The sequence below is a fragment of the Pogona vitticeps genome, chromosome 3, assembly GCF_051106095.1.
Source record: "Pogona vitticeps strain Pit_001003342236 chromosome 3, PviZW2.1, whole genome shotgun sequence".
NCBI classification, from domain to species: domain Eukaryota; kingdom Metazoa; phylum Chordata; class Lepidosauria; order Squamata; family Agamidae; genus Pogona; species Pogona vitticeps.
The window spans coordinates 153116089-153131352 of NC_135785.1; the positions used below are offsets into that span (position 1 = coordinate 153116089).

Here is a 15264-nt window from a genome sequence, read left to right on the forward strand (position 1 = left end):
ATGCAGATTCTTTCGAATATTTCATTTCATCACTTGTGTAAACAACACTCACTGTTAATTATTTTGTGTGAGAAAACTGCACATTCCTCCTTGGCAAATCTTATTTCTTCTTGCAGCAAGAAAGGTAAATAAAGTGTCCTTTATTTAATTGAACAGATCAACTAGCTATAGTTTAAACACGATGAATTTTTAAGTGTTCTGAAATAGACAATAGACAGAGATGACAAAAACTCTGCATACATAGAAAAGAAAAACCACATTGTGTTGCTAGAAGTATTTGAACTGAAGTGTCTATTGTTGCTGCCTGAATGGTTGAATAAGCAAGCTAATTTTAAACTGAAAAACTCTTGTGAGCTCCTGCAATAGAAACTTCAAGCACAACTCTGCAAACATTTCTCTGTTGCCTTTCTACCATAACTTTCTAAGATAGTAATGGGCAGGACAGGAGAGATACAGTGGGGTCTCTACTTAAGAACTTAATCCGTATTGGAAGGTGGTTCTCAAGTTGAAAAGTTATTATATTGAATCTGCATTTCCCATAGGAATGCATTGAAAACCATTTAATCCGTATCTGCTCTTTTCCGTCCATAGAAACTACTGTAACATGGTACTGATCCTTCCATTCTGATGTCCTCAGAAGTTGGCCCCTTTGATTTTCATTTTCAGAGGAATAGCCATGTTAGGTTGTGTCAATCATAAAACAACACAGAGGCTTTGGGCACCTTAAAGGCAACACATTTTATCTGATATCAGTTTTGATGAATATCAGCCCACTTCATGCATCTGAAGAAGCAGGATGCACTCAATCAAAACTCAACCTCCATAAGCCCCCCCCCAAAAAAAAACCCTTTTCAGTCTTTAGGGGGTCCTAAGAATCTTTGTTGTATTTATTGGTTTATTTTCTTGAAAAGCCTTCTGGATGTAATCTGACTTTTTGAGTCAGTATATAGGATTTTACTGTAAAGGAACAAGTCTTGCTTGCATTTTTGATACACTGCATTAGGTAAAATGCAAACTCAATTATGTTTTGAGTAGATGTGCTAGTCATAACTAACTTGTATTGATTTCTACAAGTTTCATTGAGCATGACCAAGTCTGGATTCAGCCAGTTGTTTTTCTTTTTCCTCCTCCAAACAAAAAAATGTGATCAAAGACTAAGCCTAAAAAATCCATTCCTGCTTTAACAAATGTCAAAATGTGATTAATTTTTGCAGGTATCTGTCACAATGGTGTACTCATGAATAACATTGTTTTATATTCTCCTTTTCTTTGGGTGGGAATCAAAGAAATGGAGGCTCTCCTAGAGCAGTGGTTCCGAACCCTGGATAACCCAGGTGTTCTTGGAATGCAATTCCTAGAAGTCTTCACCACTTTGCTGGCCAGGGTTTCTGGGAGTTGCAGTACCAGAACACCTGGGTTACCCAGGGTTGGAAACTACTGTCCCAGAGCAAAATCTCACACAATTCAGTGTCCTTGTGCTCAGTGACTATCGAATGCTACGAAGAGATTTCTGTAGTTGCATTTATGTTACAAACCTAAGCATCAGGGAAACAAACATGCAAAGAGTTTTTTTTAACAAAACAAAACAAAACCACCACCGGCCTTCCAAAAGCAAACTATATATTCACAGATTTGACCCCATAGCTTGTCCTTACCAACCAAATGCAAAACAAACAAAGCAACAGCCCGCCTTCTTTGCCCAAGCCAGTTAAACAGTTTCCTCCAAAAATCATCATGCTTACTTGCCTCTGCATCTCACTGGCAGTCAACACTATTCAGGAAACCATTTCTAGAAGGGTAATCATATTAGTCTGCTGAATGTAGACTACATATGCATTAGGGTATGCATTTTCATGGACTGAGTTCCCTTCATTGGATGATTATCTTCCGTTGGTAAGACTAGGAATGGGAGAAATCTGTCAGTTTCACTTTATCCCACTTTCAAATGCTGATACGTTTTTGTTCAAGGATAAACGGAACAGAAAATCTCAGGGGGCACGGCTCCTCTGACAATACATTTGATGTTGGAGTTGTCAACAGTGAGGTCACAAAGGACTGAATGCAGAGAGTACAGTAGTTGAAATCTAATAATAAGAGTACAATCAGACAGCTGCAAGGGCACACACTGGAAAGGGTCATTTTGACACCAGCGACCTTCCTCAAAGTGACCCTTCCATCTGCCAGATAATCACTCCAGCTCATCCCCCAAAGTAGAAGTATCACGTGCATCATGTTATTGCTGGCAAAGAGATTGCAATGAACAGCTCCACAAGCAGTCGAAAATGTGATCTGTTTTCCGGTGTGCTCACACCCCAAGTCATGATGGAACTTGCAGAGGTGTCGAATCGCCACCTCCCCATTGATTCAAGAGGCTGGTTCTAGCTGTAATTTACTACTGGATTTCAGCCAGTGGCAGTTACCACAACAGTGGCCATCCTTACACTGATGGGCTTGTTTTTAAGAACACCTGTGCCAAAACTTTGTCCTATTTCAAAACTAAAACCCCCGCTGCAAAAGGAAGAATACCTTGATGACCTTAATAGTTTTTAACATTTCCCCTGGTAGGTTTCCATTTTGTCATTCAGATTCAATATTAACCATGTTGCTGCAAAGGAATTTAATTAACCTTACTAATTAATCATGCAGTTATCCTTATGCACAACTGGCATTTAGTTTGATGTCTCATGCCACACATTTGATTGATGGTTAAAACTGTGAGGAGTGCAGAGAAGATGCATAAACTTTTGTACGTTTCTTTGCATGTGAAAGAAAAATCTCTCTCAAAAAATGTCTAGTTTGGATGTGATGGGTTCTGAATTTACATTGTTTCATTGCACTTTGAATAATGGGTTTAATTCACTGATGGACTAATGTGCAGGCATAGAGGATTAGTTTAATCTTTCCTTTCCTCTTCAGATGCTGAGGTATTTTATAGCAGCTTGACAAGGACAGCTGAACAATATCCATATTCCCTTCTTAATAAGCACATAATCTTCACACATTGCCCCCACCAACTTTTGGATGCTGCTTTTCATATTTCAACTTCTGAGAGTTCCATTGCGCTCCAGTAACATAAACCATACGGTTTCTAGCATGGAATCAGTGACCAGCTGACCTGAAATGAGCACCAATATCCTTTTTTTCAAGTGCTGGGAATATTGTGAGTCAGTGTAGTGTCAGGAGACCTGGGTTCAAATCCCTGCTTGACCATGGAAACTTAATTCAGCTGGTGTTGGTAGGACCATTCCTGGAATCTCACATACCTCTGAAATCCTACTAAGAGCATCATAAGCTAGAAATGACTTCTGACATGTGGTGACCCTATGAATGAATGATCTCCAAAACATTTTGTCCTCTACAACCATTAATAACTCTTGCAAATTCAAGGAAGTCAATCCATCTCACATTTGGTCTTCCTCTTTTCCTGCTACCTTCAACTTTTCCCAACATGATTGTCTTTACCAGAAAATCCTGCCTTCTCATGCTGTGAGAAACCTCAGTATAAATGTTTTTGCCTTCAGAGATAGTCCAGGCTTGATTTGATATCTATAATATCTATAATATCCATACCAAGGATGAAGCTGTGAGTCTTAGAAATGGAACTGAGGTCTGAACAGTCCTGAAATAACCCAGTATATTTATGTGCTTTCCTTTTTCTTTTTGACACATAAACTTCCTAATTTGTGTCCAGTGACTGTATCAGATTATTGGGTTCAAATACCCGCTCAGCAGTATTTGGGGGCAATGAGCTTGCCATGATATTTCATCATGGTTTACCTCATAGGGTCATTGTGAAGATAAAATGAAAGAGATAACCATGTATGGCAGCCTGAGCTCACAGGAGGAAATGTTACAGATATCTGTATGGTGGATCCAGGGCTTGGAATATATAGTCAGAAAAGGGCGAAAATCCTGTAGTATACTTTGTGCTTGCATAAGGATAGTGACATCAACAGGAAAAGAGATTTCCATTGCTGGTAATTGATCTCCGGCTTTGATTCTGAGACTTGCTAAACTCACACGTATACACTTCTTTTGGTGTGTGAGACCCAGAATGGAAGCAGGAACTCTTCAATCTTCCCCTGCTGGATGATGTTACTGGAAGGGAAAAACCGCCCATAATTAAAAAGTTCCTGCTTCCAATGCAGGATTCACCCAGTTCATAAACAATGAAACCGATTGTGAAGGACCTGGGTGAGCTCCAGGATCAAAACAGGAGATCTTCAGTACTGACAATCTCCACTACCAAGGATGTCATCACTTTTACACACATCATTTACAGAACAGGATTCTGGCCATAGATATAGCCATACACAGAGCATGGAAATTTACTTCCTCAAAGTAATCAGTAATAGGGTTTGTTTTTCAAAAACCTGAAAATAACTCATTACCATAAAAATTGGAAAGGGTGAACCAATTCATTGCTTTTCTCATGATGTTGTTTGTAATACTGCTCATTATATCTTTGTTACTTTTTTTTTCAAAAGAACACTTAGGATTCGTGCAGATGGCATAAAACATTCCACCCAAAATCCTCTTAACATACCCTCTAGTTCCCTAAATTCTGGGAGTGATTTTTTTTCTATTGTGTTCCATCCATGTTACTCACATCTCTCTACAGATGTACAAATTACTCATTATTTCATAGCAGTGACTAGACTTCCAAATGTTGGAATTAGGTCCTATGTGACCAATTTGACTTTTCGTGCTCCATGAGCCAGAAGAGTGTTGAGAGTTTGTACTGAAACCCGTGTGAATTCCAGTAAAACACACAGCAGGAAGCGCCAGCCAGTTGGGCAGAAATAGTTAGAAGTTCCCTTTTGTACCCGCCCCTCATCAAATACTAGCACTTAAAATAACACTCAGGAGGCCTTTTTTTGTATAAAAGAAAGAAATCTATATTCTACTCACATAGATAAGCATTCAGAAGGTTTCAGGTAGATACAGAAAGAGAAAAATAGCAAAAGGCAATGTTCTTCTGCTTGGCCCCACGTGGCTGGAGGGATCTCCAGGCTCAGTGGGCCAGCATGGAGTTCTTACATCTTTCCAGGTGAACAGCGTGTGCAAGAATGTTGACCAACAATGGTGGTTCAATCACCTCATGGTGAGAAGGGCCGGAAACAGGGGTGGAGCCTCCCTACCTGGGAACAACAAAGAGCACAGTATTGTAGAACTTTTATGGTTAAACTAAGAAGCAACAGTCCAGTTATGGGAGGAGAGTGGGAGGAGATGTGCAGTTTATGTTTAGTTCAGCCTTAGTGTCTCTTGAAGCCAAGTGCCATAAGAAAACAACATCAATGTAACAACCATGATATCTACATTTTAGAGAAAAATAGATATTATAAGCAGAACAACAGCAAAGCAAAATCTGGAAGAGCTAAAATCCATAAACTTTTCATTTCCTTATAAAAGCAATCAGACACCATGAAAACATTTTGCTGCATTAAAGAAAAAAATTGGAAATGTAAGCTTCAAGGCCTCTGCAATCATATGCCTTTATGAACTGAGTAGTTGTCAGCCAGTCTTGTAATTTAGAACTCATAATCTTACTCCCATTGCTGAATAGAAGAGTTTATGGCAAACAAGGGTTTAAAAGGGATTGAGGAGGCTGGTCCTTAATCTGTTACCAGGGTTGGTGACTCAAGTCACAGAACTCACTGTCAAGTTGGACTTAAGTCATACCTGTGTCTTGACTCGGACTTGACTCAGTTTTTCCCCCCAGGGACTCAGACTTGATTTGTGACTTGGAACTCACCCACTCCCTATGTTTTTTTCTGGGTGGGGGAAGTTTGTCTTTAATAGGGACTTGGACTTGGGGCTTGGGACTCAGGACTTGATACCAAAGACTCAGACTCGGACTTGGCACTTGGAACTAAAGACTTGCCAACATCCCTGTCTGTTACAATATCTCTCCGATTCCAATGTAAGCTAGAGCATTCATTCTCAAAGGGGGTCCTATGGCCCCCTGTGGGGCCCTGGCACATTTGAAGGGTGCCAAAGAGTAGAAACAATTCTTCACACACCATCCTTGAAAGTTTGTTATGCGACTTATATCACCCTGATTTGGCCTATACAGTATTTCTTTCATATTGTGTTTATGGCCATGGCCAAAAAAGGTTGAGAGTGGCTGAGCTAGAGTGTAATCAAAATATAGATGGGGGCAGGGTATAGTTTCTCTAGACAGTCCAGTTCACTAGAAGAGTCAAGTGGGAGCAATAGAGGAAAATGCACCAACATATCTTGTGTTCCCAGTAAGCCAGGGTTGTCTAAAGCTATGGCTTCTGGAGATGTCTAAACCATGCTATTCAGGCGTACCTGTAATGCTTTTCTCTTAAAAACAATAATTGATTATGTTAGATGATTCTATATTTTGAACAGCTAGCTATACATTCTGGTCCCGACTTATGCCAAAATAATTTTTTGAACTATCTTTAGGTGTATGCCTTCCTGAAACTGAAACTGACTTAGAACTGCCTAGTGGGAAGGGACTCTATGGATAATCAAATCCAGCCCGAGTGGGGAATTGAATTCCCAACCTCTGGCTCTGCAGCCAGATATCTAAACCACTGAACTAAAAGGTATTTGAAACTGCATACTTTTGGCTTGATCAAACTCAAGGTTTGTTTTTAAAGAGAAAGATCATTTTTAAAAAGTCAACAGTCAGATGAAAGGTTGAAAAGCCTTGGATGCTCTTAAGTATTGCTTTGATGAGGACTGCTACCATATAAAAGGTGAATGATTAGAAACATTAGCTAAGTATTTTTTAAAAAATGAATTTGTATGTATTTTGAAGGTACAGGTATATTAAAAATAATGGAAGGAAGAGTTTGACACAGTCACCAAGGAGTCCGTGGAAATAGAATAACCAGGTTGAAAAAGTTGAGTTTCACTGATATGTCTCTTGTGTAACTGCATTGCAGACTTTTTCCCAACAATTTAATACAATGATAATGATAATGATGATGATAATGATAGAATTGCAAAATTGGAAGGGGCCCTCTGGATCACTAAGTACGGCCACTGTTTAGGAGGCACAGTGGAGTATCAAACTTCCAACCAATCACTCTACAGTCAGATACTTAAATGACTGAGCTATCCAGCAGTTCTTCATGTAGGTTCTAAAGGGAAAGGTTTCTTTGAGTCAGAAGCTAACCAGTATCAGGGCTCTTGTTTTTGCTCTTAAGCAAAATCTGATATCATTGGAAGAAGGCAGAAACTTTCAGCAGGACAGATTTTAGTGTATCACTTGAGAATGCAAGGGAATAAATCATGACTGAGTGGAAGGAAGTCTCAACCATAGACAGAGGTACGGCCAGTGGAGGCTGGGGATTCTAATTTTTGTGGGGGTGATGAATCCATGCTAAATTTAAAGGTGTTATCCAAGGTACTGAACACCTTTCCCTCAAACAGATTCAGAATTTTGTGAAGCAACTTTAAAATTTGGAAGAAAACCTGGAATGCCCCCATAGCACCTGCAAAATCAGAGTTACCAATCTCCACTAAGCACAACTATGTAGTTTAACACTACCGACTTAATTGGATTGTGCCTCCCCACCCGCATATGGTAATATGCATTCTGTAGCTTGCGTCAAATTGTGGCAATCCAGTTTTGCTGCATTTGAAGGCCCATATGCTCATTCCTGCTGAGCACATCACTGGGTAGCTGCGCTAAAGTGTTACGAACGATGGCACCATTATAAAAAGCTAGCTGTTTGGGAGAGAGAGGTTTTGGCTCAGCGTTCTCCTGATATGTTAATTTTCTATATGGGAAAAATGTTTACACTGAGGGAGCAATAAATTTTGCCGTATCTTCACACATAGATTATTTTGTGGCATAGTCCCAGAAAGGTTAACACCATTTGTATGTTTTTGAAAGTACATCTCTTGGATTCTGTTAAATATGAGCAAGAGCTTGTGGTTATGATGGAGAGTGCCAGAACTCCAGTGGTTCATAAATTTTAAAATTGAAGAGACGGTTGAAACTATCTTGCCTACCTCCTGTAGACAGGTCATTTAATTTTCTCTAGCTATTTTTCTTATCATGCCCACCAACATGTGCATGGCTAACATGTGTCTTATTTGAAATAATTTATTTTTACAACGGAAGGTTTTTGTTGTTTGGGAAATGCATTATTCATGTTGCATTTCAGTAGTGACAAAGCAGTGCCATGATAGCCATTTGCAAGATAAAAGTAAATACATGTGCTTAGAATTTTGAAAGGAAAGTAGTTTCTTTCTTTTTAGAACTATTACGAGGCAAGCCTCCTAAGTTTAACAGCAGTGTTGTTTCAAAGACAAAGACTTCAGGCACAAAAGTTCAAGTTGGTTCTCATTTGCAGCTTTCAAGAAAGCAAGAAGGAGGAAAAAGTACCCACCTGTGCCGTCTTTGAAGGATTAAAGGGATCATATGCTAATGAACAATGGCTCCACATTTATATCAAATTGCTGTATGAAGCAGGGGATAAAGAAATGAACACAAGGTTCAGTGCCTTAATGAGGGCATGTAAGAGTATAATTGCCAACACAAATGTGCAATGAGAGAGTAGGACAGCTAGAAAGGTGATGGAGAAAAGGAAATTATCCTCTCCAGCTATTAAGAGGAACCAAAGGGATGAGGTTAATGTAGTGTAGAACCACTTAAAACAATGAAGTAGAAGACCTTGGTGAAAGATGGAAGAGATAGGGCACCTTCTTGGTGTTCTTATTGTATAAATAAACATTTAAGAGTTATGGGTTATTGCACCCAAGTCAATTATTGCTGATCTTCAACATAGTGGTCACCATCATATATACTCAGTAATATCATGTCTGTTGTCACTGATGAAATCTCCCCGTCCTCCTTCTTCTCTGATGGTAGCCATAACCATACCATTTAGCAGAGGGTGGTCAGGGCTCAGAAAGCCCATAACATCATCTTCAGCTGGCAGAAGGAGGTTGGTTGTGACCTTAACAAAGATGGATTGCTCTGGACTTTTATCTGGGAAGAACAGAGAGAAACAGCAGAGTGGAGAAGGACAACAAATGGCAAATAGTTCTGAAGTAACTAACAGTGGGTCTTGGCTTGAGATTAAAGCTGGCATCTGGGCCTAGAAAGGCAAATGGGGAACTGATTTGGATACCAAAAAAAGAAAATTGAAAAAAAAAAAAGGCATATGGCAGCACATGCATGCCGAATGCACTTTGCAAAATGTTGCCAGGTACTTTTGCAATAAAGGGGCACTACTATATATAATGTTAATACAGCTGGTATATTTTGTTAGCAATCAAAAGCAAAAGACCTTCATATTAACCATGTGATCCAAGTGTGAAACTCGTCGTTTTTATGTAGAATCCTCCCCGACTGGATATATAAATGAGAACCAAAGGTTAGTGGGGCAAAGCCCATCTCCTCTTCCCATCACCATCAGAAAATCTATATGGGGGGAGGGGGAGCCACATACTTATTTAAATAGGAAATCTTGATTTGTAGACTGAAACTGACCAATTAGTTACAATTGAACTGATCAGCATCCCAAACTTTGTCTTTAGATGCAAATGTGCTGCTTCTTCCTTACTTTTCTGAACCTACTAAAACGGCTTGTTGCCAGTAGAAGCCGTGTATGTTATGTGGTGGAAAGGCATACTTTTTCGAGAGATCCAGCCCTGACCCAGCCTGCAGTTTCATTAATATGAGATGACAATTTGAGACTAAGTTCTAGCTCATAACCAAAGCAGAGAGAGAATCCTGAAACCCCTCCTCCCTTGGTGCAAGAGCCACCACTGTTTATTTCTTTGCATTTCTGTTCAGATCTTACGATATACCAAAGCAGAAAAGCAATGTTCTAAAGAGTGAATCTTATGCCCTCATATAATTAAACTAGAACTTGTCATTTTAGAGGCACACTGGTGCTTCTTGTGTGACTTTGTGTATCTGAAGAATCAGCCCTTCCGGAGTCCTTTGATGAGAGGCAGGTGGGAAGATAATTTGGTAAGGGAGACAAAGCTGGTAATAATTAAGGATACTTACTTACTTACTTACTTACTTACTTACTTACTTACTTACTTACTTACTTACTTACTTACTTACTTACTTACTTACTTACTTACTATTTATTTATTTGATTTATACCCCGCCTATCTGGGCTACCAGTCCACTCTAGGCGGCTAAATATGGGTATTCATATTCAAACACGAATATCCCCCACGGGTGCAGATAATGAGAATCCAGTCCCCTGGGGCCAGACCAACCACTCACAATTTTGCCGCTGCTGCGAGCTCCATGGAGCCTTCCTATCGCTTAGTTGCTTGTGATAGATTTGCCACTCCTGGCAGAAGGCGGGATGGCGAGCCTGTCTGCCAAGTTGCAAAGTGGCTAATCCATTGCAAGCAATGAAGAGATAGGAAGGCTCCGTGAAGATTGCGGCACAGACAAAATTGTGAGTGGTTGATCTGGCTCCAGGGGGGCAGACCCTTGTTATCTGCACCTGTGGAGGGATATTAATATTCATATACGAATACAAATACCCTCCCCCCCATATCTAATACTGATCACAGGGGTACTGGGAGCTAGTGTCTGTAGGATTTACAGTTCTTGAGTATATATGGATAAAGTTTAGCAGGTATACAAACTCCCCTGCTATGTCTAGTTACAAAACCAGCGCCTCATTAGAGGAAACAAACAATTAAGCCAGGCAGCAACTTTATCTACCAAATATGAAGTTGCAAGTGAAACTGACTTTGGGAAGGTAGGCCATCATTTTCAAATGAAAAGGCTACTAAACTAAAGTTCCAAAAATATATGTTTCTATAAGCACCTGAAAGCAACAGTCCTCTTCCCATGCACATTTTTTTTTATTAGAAAGAGGTTTTACTCACCAACCCAAGAAGGTTAACACTACCTTCCCTGGCATGGAAATGTTTTGGATTTCCTTAATCATTGAACATGCCGGGTAAGGCTGAATGGAGTTTTAATTTTATTATGTTTAGATATTGCCTATGAAAACAAATAAGACATAGTAATAAAACGCTTAAATCAGTCAGCTAATTAAAAACATGAAAAACAATAAAAGGACAAGACCAGTTTTTGAGACCAAATTAGAACAATGAATTTTAAAGCTGTTTCATGATTGCATAACATCAACCATACATTCTGAAAAGATAGCATTCCAGAACTTTGGTGAAAAATCTGAAGGAACCCAGGTTGGTTCTAGTGCAGTAATCGTTGCCCAGCATACACCTTTACCTTTTGGTAGATAAAGCCACAATGAAATGTACACACTAGCTCCCAGGAGCAGTGTTCAGTTACTGGAAGATTAGCTTAAAGCTGAGTCTGAAAACATTTTGTCCACCATTACCCCCAGTAGTCTAGCAAAATGACCTGCAAAGGGGGGGGGATCCAACAATTGCTTGCCCAGCTATGTCTGAAGGCACAAATGAAGTGTCTACATTTTAAAATGGTCCAGTTAAAATGTGATTACTAAGAGATCTAACACTTTAAAGCATAATTTTAGTTTCAGTTGCCCAAGACAATTACATTGGAAAACTAATTACAGCCTCAAGATCTTTGATCTTTAAGAATGGTATTACAGCTAACGGACCTTTTATCTTTGTAGGGTTTAAAGCAATCTAGTCCTATAAGCTGCTTTGTCATGAGGATCTAAGCACAAAGCAAAGGAGTGACAGTAGCTGCTGTGCCAGTGTCTCCATCCTGGAGACTGCTTGCTGGGATCTCTCGAAATCCTTCTCCATTATTAATGTGCATGTATATTTTAAAAGCTCTCCCACCATTCCATTGTTGAGTGGAAATAACCTTAGGTTCCGGTAAACTATGCCTGAGGAGGTTGAACTCCAGTTCTACTAGGCTGGGAAGACTTCAGATCCCAGAGCAGATTGGGTGCCTGTCATCTGAGGAGCAGCCTAGCTAAGTAAGAGAGGCTCTTCATCAGAAAGACAGCCACAGGATGAACAGGGCATAGTACCTACACATGCAATAGCTGGGATGAGTCGAGGGACTATCCATATCAATGACATCACCAAGATATTTAAGGCACATATTTCCACTAAGCGTGCTTATGTTATTCTCCTATACCAGATGAGGGATTAATTCTTTGCGTCTCTTAATGATAAATAAATGTTTTTATTGTATCTACATGGGTTGCCTTTGCAAATGACAATAAGCCAGGATTCCTAGTTTACTGTAAATGAGATGATCCTGATCAATGCAGGCCATTTCTCTCTCTTTTTTTCTGTTCCCTGCTCCACCCTTCTACACCTAGGTAAACCTAACCAGGAAGCAGTGGCTTGACCATGAGGACCTAATGTAGATTCCTGCTCTGTTGCATCTGGGATTTATCAGTTAGAAATATCTATAAGCAGTACATGAGAGGAATAGATAACTGATCCACCTTGTTGCAGGATTCTGGGCTTATTCAATTCGTGCATGCATAAAACTCAATTTCCAATAATTTTTCTCTGACATGACTTTATTCTCCACCCATTCTAGTACAGTGGTGCCTTGACTTACGAATGCCCTGACCTGCGGACAATTTGGCTAATGAACAGCTCCGGCCACAAAATTTTGCTTTGACTTGCGGCCGGAGTTTTGACAAACGAACAGAAACAGGCAGGGGGAAAAGGCGGGAAATTCAAAAAACTTAACCTTTGGTGGTGAAGAGGCTGCTTCTTTGTAGCTCTTTCACCCCAATGGTTAGGAAAAGGGAGGCTCAGCCTCCCGGGCTTCTGCCACCGCCACCAATCGCCGCCTTCAGGCTTTCCTAGGGGGTCCTGGGAAAGCCTGAAGGAGGCAATCGGCGGCAGTGAAGGCGGCGCCTGCGTGGCTGCAGGGAAAGCCTGGTGAGCTCTCGGAGGGCTCCCCGTCGATAGTGGCTTCGGTGGCAGTGGGGGCTGCGTGGCTGCAGGGAAGGCCAGGTGAGCATGAAAGGCACTTTTGTGGGGAGGTAAGTGTGCTGCTTTTTACTGTTTTGGGTGGCTTTTGCAGGGTGGGATTGGGCTGGTGAGATAATTTTTGTGTTTTGTTTTGTTTTTTGCAGCCCCAGGGGCTTGCAGATTTTTATTTGGGGGGGGGGGTATTTTTTTCCTTCGGCCAGAATGGATTAATGGGTTTTCAGTGCATTCCTATCGGAGATGGTGCTTTGACTTACAAACATTTTGATTTACGAATGCCATTCCAATACGGATTAAGTTTGTAACTCAAGGCACCACTGTACTAATCTTGGAATCTAGAAGTCTGTTTTTCAGCTTTAGCACTGAATCAAAATACAGTGGTGCCCCACATGATGATAATCCATCCCGGGAAAATCGGTTTAGCGAAATCGTCGTAATGCGAAAACCCTTTCCCCATTGGAATGCATTGAAACCCGGTTTAATGTGTTCCAATGGGGAAAATACCTCATCATCCAGCAAAGATCACCCATAGGGAAGCCATTTTGCGAGCGCCGATCTGCTATAAAAATGCCTGCCCTGCGAAGCATGGGTCTGGAAAAGACAGGGCAGCCATTTTGCGGAGCCAAAAAAAATCGTCGTCTTGTGAACAAACAGTTTGTGAAGCACAGACCTAGTCAACGTCCAGCAAAAATCCCCCATTGGAATGACTGTATTGCGAATCACTATAGCGATCACAAAAAGTCACTGTCATGCGGATTTGTCATTTAGCAGGGTCATCGTTTAGCGAGGTAACGCTGTAAGCCTTGGATTTTAAAAATAAATAAAGACAGTTCCTTCAAATTACTTGGGGGAGTGGAGAACAAGAAAAGGAAATACTAAACCATACAGCGTATACTTAATTTCCCTAAATATTCAGAGGATGAATGTATATTCCATCATACTGAAAAATAGGTATACAGTAGTGCTTCGCATCAACATTAATTCGTTCCAGCAAAATTGCTGTAGAATGAAAACGTGATGCAATTTTTAAAAGCCCATGGAAACACATTAAAACCAGATTAATGCGTTCTTAGGGGCTTCAAACTCACTGTCCAGCAAAGATCCTCCATAGCACGGCCATTTTCGCTGCCTGTGCAGCAAGGAATCCGTGCGAAAACACAGCAGGCAGCCATTTTGTTTACCCAGTGGCCATTTTGAAACTGCCGATCAGCTGTTAAAAAATCATCACTTTGCAATGATCGGTTTCCGAAGCAGGGAACCGATCATCGCAAAGCAAAATTCCCCCATAGGGAACATCATTTTGCGATCGCAAAAAGTTCGTGATGCGATTTCATCATCAAACGGAGCGCCTGTCTTGTGGGGCACCACTGTATAGATAAAGGACAGACATCAAATTGTTTACCTAATAGGTGTGCCATAGGGATAGTCAGTGCTGACATTCCTCTAACACCTATCCAAACTTCATATGCTCAGGGATACCTTGTACTCAAAAATAGACAAGCATATTCTCTCTGTTCTAAGCATCTCAGATAAAGGATGTGAAAATAACGCAAAGCTCTCACAAAGTAGGAAGTATTTCTAAAGCTTACTGGCTCTGAATTATTTTCTGACTTTGAGCTGTGAGCATTAAAAGGTACCAAGGGATTGTTGGTAAGGAAAGTGCTTATGTATTTTCAAAGCACCCTACCCATATGTAGTCAAAAGGAGAAAGACAGAGAAATCAAACAGTACCAGGAGGAAAATAATCTCTAAAAGGGTAGAATGGAACCTTGATTGTAAGATGGAAAATATATACTGTATTAGGAAGGAGCATGTCAAGTAGGGTGGTAAGTCAGAGCAGTGATGCCAACCACATTAGCTCTCATACGTTCAGTCTTAGAAAGCTCATTCCCAACATCTGCTCTAAAGGTGCCAGGAAACTGTTGTTGGCAAAGGGCCCTACTGAGTTTATATATTAGAGTAAATAATCTCAAATAGAGGGGGACACAGTAACATCACCCCTTCCTACACAAGGGAAAAGTCTGATTAAAGATTCTGCTCTTCCAGGGTTCCAACTGATGTGCAGAGCTCTCAAAACTCACCCTCTACATGGAGAAAGACAACAACGCTGCAGGAGGAAATGGGGCTAAAGCAGGGGTGGGCAATTAATTTCTATGGGGGTGCCACATGAAAAATCTGAACTGTGGTCGGGGGCTGAACCAACTTTACTTAAAAATAAAATGAAACCATGATGTTATGATTGTTTTTATTTTAAACTTGTTAATCTTCACAAATACTAAAGAGGTTTTTTGCAGTATGTTAAAGATAAGCAACTGATCAACTTTAGACAAAAAGCTATAAATGGTTTTGATGTTCAAAATGTCTGCGGGCCGGACAGGAGCG

At 40.5% G+C, this 15264-nt stretch overlaps 1 long non-coding RNA gene across 1 annotated transcript; it reads right to left on the minus strand.

The window, feature by feature from the left end:
• Positions 1 to 470: 470 nt before the first annotated feature.
• On the minus strand, positions 471 to 10929 carry LOC144588453 (uncharacterized). Its single transcript, XR_013544029.1, has 2 exons — positions 10855 to 10929; positions 471 to 5141 (listed from the first exon to the last, which is right to left on the minus strand). It is a non-coding gene; the product is annotated as an uncharacterized LOC144588453 (long non-coding RNA).
• Positions 10930 to 15264: the final 4335 nt, after the last annotated feature.